A 13,010-nucleotide genomic window follows, 5' to 3' on the forward strand; every position below is an offset into this window, starting at 1 on the left:
TTAACCTCGTACATTTAATTTCTTTATTGATTCATTTTTAGCCTTGCTTCTTGCTTTGCATGTTTATTGTGGGTTTTGTTCGATATTTTCTCTTGGAAACAATAAAGTTCGGTGGTGAACTCTTGTTTTGCGAGTCAAGTTAATCAATAGTTGGTCTCCGGTTTTTCACCATGACACCATCCATGGAGGCGATCCATTCGATGGATCTTTAAGTGTGATCCATGTCGCCCCTCGAGGCGATCCATTCGTTGGATCCTTGTTGCCCATAGAGGTGATCCATTTGTTGGATCCTCAAGTGAGATCCTTGTCGCCCATAGAGGTGATCCATTTGTGAGATCCTTAAGTGGGATCCTTGCCAACTATAAAGGAAATCCATTCGCCAGATCCTTACGTGGCATCCATGCCTCCCATCGACACGATCCACTTGTTGGATCCTTGCCGCCCATAAAGGCGATTTATTCATTGGATCCTTAAGTGGGATCTTTGCCGCCCATAGAGGGGATTTATTCGATGGATCCTTAAGTGGGATCCATGTCGCCCATCGAGGCGATCCATTTGTTGGATCCTTCCCGCCCATAGAGGCGATCCATTCGCTAGATCATTACGTGGGTTCCTTGCCGCCCATAGAGACAATTTATTCGCTGGATCCTCAAGTGGGATTCTTCCCTCCTATAGAGGGGATTCATTCGTTGGATCTTTAAGTGGGATCCTTACAGCCCATAGAGGCGATCCATTCGCTGGATCCTTAAGTGGAATCTTTGCCGCCCATAGAGGGAATCCATTCGATAGATCCTTGAGTGGGATCCTTGCCGCCAATAGAGGAGATCCATTCGCTGAATCCTTAAGTGGGATTCTTGTCGCCCAAATAGGAGATCCATTCGTTGGATCCTTAAGTGGGATCCTTGTTGCTTTTAAAGGCGATCCATTTGCTGGATCTTTAAGTGGGATCCTTGCCGCTCATAAAGGCGATACGCTTGCTGGATCCTTAAGTGGGATTCTTCTCGCATATAGAGGTGATTCATTTGCTGGATCTTTAACTAGGATCCTTACAGCCCATAGAGGCGATCCATTCGTTGGATCCTTGAGTGGAATCCTTGCCACCCATAGAGGGGATCCATTCGATAGATCCTTGAGTGGGATCCTTGCCGCCAATAGAGGAGATCCATTCACCGGATCCTTAAGTGGGATTCTTGTCACCCAAATAGGCGATCCATTCGTTGGATCCTTAAGTGGGATCCTTGTTGTTCGTAGAGGCGATCCATTTGTTGGATCTTTAAGTGGGATCCTTGCCGCTCATAAAGGTGATACATTCGCTGGATCTTTAAGTGGGATCCTTGCCGCTCATAAAGGCGATACATTTGTTGAATCCTTAAGTGGGATCCTTGTGGCTCATAGAGGGGATGCATGATTTTTATTGCTTGGGAAGACATAAAGTCTTATGCCTACATATGGAAGTATACATGATTTAACATCAATAAAAAAAATCATATGATATATTAAAGAAGATGATCAAAATTAACGGTTTTATTGAAATTTTGATTGACGTTAGTTTTTATGCATCCCATTGACATGTCAAATGATTTTTCGATTGATGTTAGATTTTATATACATGATCTACATGATAATAGCTTTCAATCAGATAGTGAATTTTGTTACATGGATATACGGTAAAGAGTTATCGGAAGTGTCATGTTACTAAATTTGACACTTTAATGTCATTTGATCTTGACACATGCACACTCACATGCACACGTGTGTGTGTGTGTGTGTGTGTATATATATATATATAAGTTTATAGATGTATTTCAATACTACTCCATATGGATCATAGAAGAACATATTTGTGCACCAAAGTTTCAACATTACTCCTACTTTCTTTTCATCTTGGTTACATATGAAGACTTGGTTTTATTAATGTTTGCTGCTAACTTTCTGCATTGTATTACAATGTAATGCCACAAATGAAGAGGAACTTTTCACAATTCTAAATGAAATATCGCTTTATCCTGTGACATGGATCCATGTATATCCTCCTACTTTTTTGCTATATAATCACACAAGGTTTTGTCTTTTAGCGCAACAATCTAATAGTGTTAAAAATATTGGTTCTTATTGGTTTTACTTATATCTAAACGTTAGATTTTTCATAGCGTTTTTAGACGTATCCTTCTTAAAGTTGTTTCGTGTCATCGGTGGATCTGCACACTCAATATTCCTACCAGCTAATAATAGTTTCTTGCATGATAATATTGAAATTCTGGTATGACAGACTCGGATGTCATTTACGATGTCAAGACATCTGATCTGTTATTAATGTAGTAGAGGCAGAATAGAAAGATCCCTCATTTATTAATTACTCCTAAACCGGAGTCAATGAGACCTGGGATCACACATGTTCAGTAAATATAACCAGATTGTAACATTTATATGGTTTTGTTCAGGAACAGCTAACACTTCTGAACCTGATGTTATAAACGATGTCATAACATTCACAACTGAACAAACAATGTAAAAGATAAATAACACAGTTAATTGTTAACCTAGTTCGGTCTAACTACCTACTCTGGGGGCTACCAAGCCAGGAAGAAGATTTCACTATCAGTAGTACTATTTTATGTAAACAACCTCTGGTTTACAGATAAACAACCTATGGTTTACAGATAAACAACCTATGGTTTACCTAGTCACTACCCAATGCAATCTTTATCTTAGAACTCCATCCAAGACAAGAGAATCTCTGCTCACTCCCTAGTGATACCTAACTGTTACAACCCTGCAACAGCTATTTACACAATTAACAATGCACAATAACTTGATCTTGCTTCACAGTTTCGATCAAGAATACAATACTAAACTCTTACCTACAGGTTTCGAGTGAGGACAATCACTTCTCTTACCTACAGGTTTCGAGAAGGAGATGGCAGCCATACCACAACCTGGGTGGTCTACCTATAGAAACCCTATTAACTACATCATTTCTAAACAAGGTTTTCTATATAAAACTAGGTTACAAAGATTCCTATTTATAACCTGATCCCAATTGGACTTGGGCTTACAAATCGCAGCACTCCTTGTTGTTACAAATATGCAGAAATATTCTGCTACAAATAAGGTCTTTTAATCATGAGTTTCCTAATTTATCTCCTAAATTAGAAACTGCTGAATCTTCAATCTTCTGATCTGATTCTTCCTGAATCTTCAATATTCTGATCTGATTCTTCAAATATTCTTTTGACCTTTACATTTGCGCCACATAGGATTAAAAAATATTCTTCGAATATTCTGTATCTGTTGAGTACAAACTGAATCTTCCTTCCAGTTCTGCAGGCGCGATGTCATGAGTTGATGTCACGACATTCCATATAACATTTTGCTTGTACCTGTTTTGTTCATTTTATATTTGCAAGATTCACAATTAAACCTTTTGCTGCTATTATATGTTTTAGCCAAAAATTAGACAATAATACAGAACAGACAGTCTTGGTCTTTGGTCAGAACAGACAGCCAAAAATGAGACAATAATACAGAACAAACAGCCAAAAATGAGATGCTATTATATAGCCAGTGGAGATTATAGGAAATAACGATGGTCTTTGGTCTTGTTCAATGGTCAAACGGTTAATTAGGAAACAGTTCCAAAAGCAATTACTCTTTCTAAAGCAGTTTTTGACTGTTTTTCTGATAGGAGTTATCTTGAAATACCAGTGCATGGATAGTCATTGATTGTAATTTACACTGACCACTGATGTGTAGATAAACTTCAAGTTAGATTTCCTTGTTTGACTTAGAATATTCAATGTCTTTAAACATGTCATGACATCCTGTCAGACATTGTCACTTTTCTTTCCTTTAAGCACATAGCTCAAGATTCTGTAAAAGATTGAGACAGAGCATCTTTTGGACCAATTAACAGACTCCCTACTTACTCACTAGTCATAGACATAGACTTCTGTTGTTTTGAACACCTTGAGTCTGTTAGACACAAAACTACCTCATTAGTGTTGAGAAGGAATCGTGGTTACTAGTTGCACATGGTTAGCTTGAACCATTCACAAATAACTGACAAAAGTATCACATTTTCTTCATGATATTAAAGTATTTTTAACCAAGAAACTTTTCTTGACAAAAGAAGTTACTCCCCCTATCTAAGATAGTTTGAGCTTCCCCAAAGGAATAAGCTTGAAATTATGAATGGAAAATATAAGACTCATCTTCATATCTTCAAGAGCCACACCCTCTGTTCAACAATCCTGTTGAACACACTCACTATAGCAAATTTGTTCCTTACAATAAATACTTACACCAGAAGTAGAATGTCATAACATTGTGTCTGACATTTGTACTACCAGTATTCTCCATAAGTTTCATCTCTTTCTTCAACAGATCCTTGCCTAACTTATCTCCTCCAGAAACGATCAACTGATGACCTCTTGATACTAGAAGCACACACATAGAGGTTGCCACAATATCAACAAACAAAACTGCCACTCCTTGAACTTTGTTGAGCATAACCTTACTATGTTTGAATCAGATCATGGTCTGCTTAAGAAAATTTGAAATCCTTCTTGATATGGTGTTTTTCAATTTCACACATTGATTAACATGCTCATTATTCAGAAGTGATTCTTCTTTATCCTTAGTTGTGTTGATCCGATCATAGAACTTTTGTCTTAATAGTCATCTTCACTAAGTGAAGTCTTCATCATGAAAGTAATTATGTATTGCCAGAACACATTACTTACATCCATATCAAAATCTGCCCATTCTAATCCACATTATGCCTGAACTGCCACTTTAGACAATAATGTTGCTTTTTCAAACTTCTCATGTATATTCCAGTCCTTCTTCCAGGAAATACATACCTTGTGATGTTGACATCACTCGAGACACAAGTTCATCTGAAATCAAACAAACTCTGACTATCCATAGAGATAACACTTCTCTATAGAAGACTTGGAACACAAGAAGCAATTTATGTTCACGACACGAAACAAGACTCTTTATTCTTTACCAAACAATTGTAAAGAATAATCTCAGACTTAGCAACATCTGAACACTACCCTTAAACGCTATGATTGACTCAAGTAGACAATCATAACCTAGACTCTAGACACTTCTCATATCCGAAAGAAGAACATGAAGGACTAAAACAAGACTCAAACAAAATGAAAAGACTCTATAAACTTGAGCAATTTAAACAACATACCAAGACTTTAACCAAAGTCTTTATCAAGAAATGTTATCTAAAGACGAACTGCACCAGGTGAACTTGTGCATAGGTTGGATCATGCTAAGCTGTAAGTCTTTTGAGGGAGGATGACGAAAACGATACCGCAACTTCATACAGTGTGCTTTTAAACAGACTATGCTGATGATGTACATGCATTGTTTCAATTCCTAAACAGTGGAGATATAAGGATGTTAATCCCTCGTCAACCCCTTTGAGCCTAAGGTGTAGGAGTTTTCTTTCACGTGCAAATTGAAACCCTTTAATCATAACCTTGGGCAGGGTAGTTACTCAGTTAACTCAATTATACTAGTTGTTGTTTACATAAATAATGGTGGGTTCCCGTGACCATTAAGTCAGGCATTCAATATCCACCAAAAAGAAAAAAGTAGTTAAGTCAAAAACTATAAAGGAGACTTATCAAAAATCAAAACATCCCGCTGACTGTAACCTCAAAATAAACAGTTCAGGCAAAAGTTAGGGATAACAAAATCAATGTCAAAAAGAGGTTGCTGGAAATCCTCGACAAAAGAAAATATATATTACAAGAAGGATGACTGCATGTCCAAATAAACTGCCGGTGCTGAAACCATCATCAAATGTCAATGTTACGACTTCAAAGCTCTGCTAAGACGCAAACACAAAGTTAACTGAGCATAGGATCGAAGAATATCACAAAGATTGGGATGGGTACAAATAAATTTTAAGCCATTATCCTTTGTTTCTTAAACCGTGAACCAAGCCACGTTACAACCCTTGAAAGTCCTAACTAAAGCATGGTTAGTTCGAAAGCCTACTGTCACCAAAAGGGTGTCATGACTCCTTAAGATTTGCCATAAATGCTGAGTTGATATCCTGTTTTTACAAACATCACGTTTTTATAAACATCGCGCTTTTACATCTCCTGTTTTAATGGTTTTCAAAAACTCAGGACAGACATATGCATTGCATCTCATGAATTCATTATCAAACATATTTTGCTACATAATTTCGAATGTTAGCATCAGGAAGAATTTACACAGGGTACAACTAATGACTGAAAGTTATCCCGACAGACAAAACCACTTCAGAAGCAATGTCTCTTATGTATACAAGGGGCATGAAACAGTTTATCCAGTCGATCCGGGGCAATCAGGTCAAGATTCCGAGAATCTCTCAAGAATGCCAAACAATCAGGGGCATGCATCCAAGTGGGTCTGAAGCTACTTCCCAATTGACATGGGGCATTGTCCTAAGTCTATGATTACTGGGGGCATGTCATCCATAATACACATCTCATAAATTCCTCGCAAGGCGAATCTCTTCAAATTCCCTAAATAGCTGGGGCAAAGCTATGCAAGGTATGTTTGACACTTCGATCAATATTTACTGGTGTTTTCCAATCAATACGAGTCCAGGAATGGCAAGTGATATAATCACTAGGGGCAACGTTCAAGACATCCATGCCTTCCCACAACTCTGGCTTTGCAAGATCATATCCCCACAGTGTAATCCTTAAGAAGATATCTTCGATTGTTCTCGTCCTAACAGAGCCTTAGTTCCTCCACGGAGTTTACATCTTCGACATTGCCGGTTCCCCGACACTTTTCTCTTCTCCAAACAAGGTTATTCATCTCTCTTATCCCTAGTCAATCCTTCAAATGGCTCTCATCCCCAAGCAGAAGCCAAAAATCCCCAGCTGAGCATCCTCGAGCATGAAGTGGGAGTTCCTACTAAAACAAAAGACTTATACTCTGTATTCTTCATAATAGTCAAGGATTTACTTTCCTCCAGACACTGCTACAATCTTATATCATTATTATCAAACATTTTGCATTCATAAATCATACGCCTCATGGCACACACATAACATATATACGCCTCATGGCATATGCATACAATTTCATTCATTTCAAAAATAAATAATACATGCATCACGACATTGCATACAATTAATAATGCTTTTTCAGTCTATTCCTACAAACCAAATGAATAGTATCTTCTAGATATAGTGCAGAGATAATCAAGTCAACGATTTAATTTTGACGCTCATTCAAGATTGAGATTTAGTTCTGACACTTAATTTTGGATATCTTCCAAAGATAGTTCAGAGATAATCAAGACCGAGATTTAGTTCTGACACTTAATTTTGGATATCTTCCAAAGATAGTTCAGAGATAACCAAGACCAAGATTTAATTCTGATACTTAGTTCTGGGTATTCTCCAGAGATAGTTCAGAAATAATCAAGACAGAGATTTAATTCTGATACTTAGTTCTGGGTATTCTCTAGAGATAGTTCAGAAATAATCAAGACAATGATTTAATTATGATACTTAGTTATGGGTATTCTCTAGAAATAGTTCAGAGATAATTAAAGACCAAGATTTAATTCTGATACTTAGTTCCGGGTATTCTCCAGAGATAGTTCATAGATAATCAAGACAATGATTTAATTCTGATACTTAGTTCCGGATATTTTCCAGAGATAGTTCAGAAATAATCATCTTCTTAAAGATCTAAATCAGTTACTACACAAGGCGCTGAGACAATCGACATTACAGGATCTAAATTGGTGACCCCACAAGGTACTGACACGGTCAACTCTCAAAGATCTAATTCTATCATCACGAACGGTGTAGACACGATCATCTTTCCAAGATCTAATTCAGTTACTACGAACGGTGCTGACACGATCGACCTTCAAAGATCTAATTCTATCATCACGAACGGTGTAGACACGATCAACTTTTCCAAAGTCTAATTCAGATACTACGAACGGTGCTGACACGACTAACATTCAACAACTACTTCTCAACGCTTCAAGTTCAAATATAGTCCGACGTACGACGTATTCTGACTCTCAAGTCTATCAAGTTGGATGGCATCTTTAAGCCCATCTCAATCAAGTCTCTCAGCATCCGGATGGCATCTTTAAGCCCATTTCCGACAATACTCGGCTTGAATGGCATCTCTAAGCCCATCTCCGAAAAAGTCCCTTCACCATCAGCAAGGGCAAATTTCTTGGTATTCTAGTGTTCAATCCTCTTCCACCTTCAGAGATTCAGACAGGCACACAGGCCAATATACATCTTCAGGTTTAAGAAGATTGAACAGGGGCAGCTGTCATACCCCAAAATTTGCCCATCTTACTTCTCCTTTCAAGCTCATACCACAGCTCAAGATCTAAGTGGATGCACACTCTCCTAAACAAACAACCCACAACTGGGGTTTTTGCTTCTCTTCAAGAAAAATCAAGTTCTAACAATTCAAGTGGACCTCATAACCTCTCATATGCCTCAAAGGAACCTCATGCCAATTTTCAAGCTCTGATTCAAAAGATTGATCACCCAATGGCCCAAACGATCAATAATCGACAAGTTGACCTAAAAGTCAAACTATGGTCAAACCACAGTTAAAGCTCCTAATTTTTTGTCAACATCAATATTTTGAATTATCATTCATCATTTGATTAAGGATTGATCATGATTCATCAAGGAAAGCTCAGAAATCATCAAAAGTACAAAGTTGCTAAATTAGGGTTTCTAGGTAAAAGTCAACCGAACTTTGACCAGCCATAACTCTCTCATACTTTCTCAGAAATTCCTTAACCAAAGGTCATTCTCAAGGAAATTTGATTCTCTACAACTTTTATGTTGGGCCCAAGATCAAGAAATGCTTCCGCATAAGAGATATGAGCCAATACATTACAGGTCCTTCTAAAAGATCGCAAAAGCTGTTTTTTGTCAGGAGCCATATCATCAAGATAAAATCTCCAAATACAAAATATGTTCCAAAGTGGCTTGTAGAAGACATCTTGGTCTTTCCAAAAAGTCCGATAACATCTCCATATGATAAAAATTGAATGAGTTATGACTTGTTGAAGTTGACCAATTTTGGAGAAAGCGCATAAAGTCAATATTGAGCAAAAAGGATTTTCTTCTAAATGGGACTATCTTTTTATGTTAGGAACTTTTTTCTAACATGGTCCACGACCAATAAACCCACCCATGCATTATTCTTTTATTTATTTCATTTATTTTTTATTTTTATCCATTAAAAATCAAACTTAATTAAATAAATAATGAAGATATTCAAGGGATTCTCAAAGATTATTTTTCCAATCAAATCATGAATATTATATATAATTTAAATCATTGAAATTCATTGGTTTGATGATTGGAAAGAGAATGGAGCAAAAATAGAAAGATTTGAATAAATTTTTAATCAAACATTCTTCAAATTTTCTCACACAAATTAACTTGATTTCCAAGCAAGTTTGTAACCCTAATTTCACCTATTATATAAGGACAACATTATCATAAGCAAGGGGATGCGTTTTTGGTAGTCACAAAGCTAGTGTTCCAAGTCAAAGAAAACAAAAAAACTAGGGCATACAAGTTCTTGAGTTGCAGCCACTTCCAATCCAGAAGAACTTCATATTTCCACTCCTGAGGTAATTTAGAATAAGTAGGGATTAATTCATGGCTATATGACATGTATATACTCGTATCTCATATATCATATTTCCATGTTTTTTTCGTTTTTTCGTTTACCATATATATGGCTGTTTTAACATGACTTGATGATTGTTATGAGTTCATGGAACGATTTAGAGAGGATTGGAACCTTCAGAACAAAGCTTTCACGCAGATGCAAGGATATGCCATGGTTAGGGCATAGAGCTGGTGCTCTTCGTATCCACACATACAGGAACTTTTAGGCCAAGCGGCCACCACTAATGAATTCGTGGTATCCAAATTAGTGGATCTGGGTATGATTCATGATTGTTTCACACGTGTTTTCTGAGTTTTAATTGTTTGCAGAATTCAAAGGATTTTTCGCAAGAAAAATCGCAACAAAATCCACAATAAAATCCGCAGGAAACCGTATAGAAGATGATGAACAGTAGCGTTGAACATTCAACGCATGCGTGGCCCTCTTGTGATGTTCCATTGGCCGGTCAAATTTCCAGTTCCTCTCTCCTCTTTGATTGGTAGAGCACAGCGTACATGGGCCCCACGCGCCACATTCCTTTGACTATTCCATTTATCTTTGTTTTTGTATATAGTTTTTCTTGGGTAATTATATATTGACAAAATAAGTGCAGCACACATGGCAGGCAATATGAATGAGTAACTGATGGAACCTAGGTTCGATTCCCCCAGCGTATGTTATTTTTACAAGAATTTGCTTTCAGATCTGACGCAAGAGCCCTCTACGTCCACACTGTGCGTTCTCACACTCCCATCCATTAGATCTTCAACGATTCAGATCCAACACCCAGGAAGCGTAGGCCTATGGTGTACACTCAAGAACACCACCACACAGAATCCCAGCTAAGTTTCTTTTAAAAAAAATTTAATTAATTATATAATTCTTGTTTTCTTTTATTTCTATTTTCTTTCCTTCCTTTTTCTCATTAATTATTTTCCCTAAAATTTATATTTACTACTAAAGATATATTTTGTCAATTATTTAATCAAAAACCCGATTTTTCTTGTAACATTAAAAATAATTGTTTTTTTAGGTTTTTTAAGCTAATAATTATTTTAGGGTAACAATTCAATTTTGGGCTAATTAAATTTATTTTATGCCTTAAACCCTGATTTTATCATGATCACTAATCACTGTTATTGGTAGGTGTTGTCCATTAACCTTAGTCCTGGTTTTTACCTGTTTCTTCTATTAACCATAATTAACTTTTAGCCCATTCAGGATTTTCCTTTTGCCTCGCCCATTTTATTTGTTTGCTTAAATTATTACTATTTTAATTTTTGATCTGCCACGTTATAATTGTTGAGGTCTTTAATGCACTAATTTTTCTCTTCTTCGTGCCCAATTTTCAGGGTTAATCAAAGATCCTTCAGCCACGCGCCCTACCAGATCAGAAAAAGCTAAGTTTCTAATTTCTTTTGTTTAAACATCATTTTATTTTTATTTCGCCTCTTGATTAAAATAGGGTTTACGTCAATAGTCCATGAATCACTCATACACTAACCTTTATTTATTTTCCTTTTAATTTTCAGAGTTCGAGAAAATCAAGGCATTCAAGGATTTTAACTAATTATTGTTCCCTCTTATTTTCTGCCTTTTATTTCCCCTTCCACGCAGGTGTTTATTGTAATAGCATAGGACTTTATATTTTGCAGCCTTTAATTTCTGCAATTTTAAACTTCGTGGTTAGTAATCTTTGGGAGTGCAAACCTTGAACTGAATTAGCATCGCTAATTATAAGATAAAATATCTGAATCAACCACCTGATTGTGCCACACACACACCTTTAGGGTAATCCCTCTTGTTGCCTGTTGACTTATTATTTGTTGCCTTTAATTATACTAAATAAATAGTCAAGTCCCTCGATTCCGAGGATACCTAAAGCAAGGTTGCCTAAAGAGATTAAAAATCATCTAGTCCCTTGGTGTTGCCTCGAAAAATAAGATGACTGTCCCATTGCTAAGGTATCCTCGCATGATGCCTAAACAGATTAATGACTATTCTATCCTTCCCTAAAGACTACCTGCCCTCTTTATGGCATGGTCAGTCTTATGGAGAACGATCATTCCGATGACCCTTCATATCCAATTGAAAGATTTCCTGCCCTCTCATGGTATGGATAGACCCTTTCACTCCGAAAAGCTAAAAGAACATTTTTTCAAACTTAGGGTAGGTAAGTTTTAATTGCTTGCTCAATTCTCAAAATCTTTTTTCTCACTTATCCTCAAAATCAAATTCAAAAAGACTACGCTTATTTACAAGATAAAGTTCTTCTTCAAAAGTTTTACTATTCACACACGACACCCTTTCAAACAATTCAAAAGTGAGCTAAGCAATTAAGAGCCCATGGAAAACCATGGATGCAAAGGGTGCCTTACACCTTCACTTTGTATAACCTACCCCCGAACTAAAAATCTTTTAAAAGGTCTTTTCCTGTTCTTTTAGCCTTTCCAATTGGATAAAATAAAAGTCGGTTGCGACTCTTGCTTACCGCGACATTTCAATAAAGTCAATTCACCGTATTACAATTATCAATTCATGTCGTCAAATGATAATGCAAAGAATATTCTTTGCTGGTCTTTGAGAATAAACATGACTTGAGTTATGTTTTGAGGTTTTTGTGTGACTTTGTTCTTCTTGCTTCAAGATTAGTCTTTGAAAGACTTTGCAAATGGATAGAAGCAGAACAACATTGTCTTTGTTGATCTTCATACTCTTTTACTCCCCTTGAGATATATAACTTTAGGACACCTTTGATGTTTGTCCTTGAAGTTCCCTTCATTTGGAAATTGCCACAGTTTCCAAGTTTTAGAAACCTCAGTTTGCTTGCTACACAAGATTCAGATTGCCACACTCTGTAACTTGAAATAGAAGAAACTGTGATTGTATAACCATAAGTTGATCTCCAATATACACGTCTGAGTTGTTTTATACAGATATTGCAAATATCCAGCTCCCATCAAGATATTTAACAGAATCAGTATGCTACATGAGAGACTCTTGCCTTCTTCTTTGATGTGTGAAGATAATTGAGAACTCATGTGTAACTCGGTGAACTGACTCTTATTTTTATAAGCAACAATGTTGCGGTGAGCAAGAGTCGCCACCGAATTTTATTTTGTCCAATTTTAGGAAAGGTAAAAAGTACAGAAAAAGACCTTTTAAAAAGAAAACGGGCTCGGGGGGTAAGTTATGAAAAGGGAAGGTGTAAGCACCCTTTTCATCCGTAGTTATCTACGGGCTCTTAGTTTGCTTAGCTCATGTTTGTTTTTGTTTGAAAAGAGTTTTTGAGTAAAAGGACTTTAGCT

The sequence above is a fragment of the Vicia villosa genome, unplaced genomic scaffold, assembly GCF_029867415.1.
Source record: "Vicia villosa cultivar HV-30 ecotype Madison, WI unplaced genomic scaffold, Vvil1.0 ctg.000030F_1_1, whole genome shotgun sequence".
NCBI classification, from domain to species: Eukaryota; Viridiplantae; Streptophyta; class Magnoliopsida; order Fabales; family Fabaceae; genus Vicia; species Vicia villosa.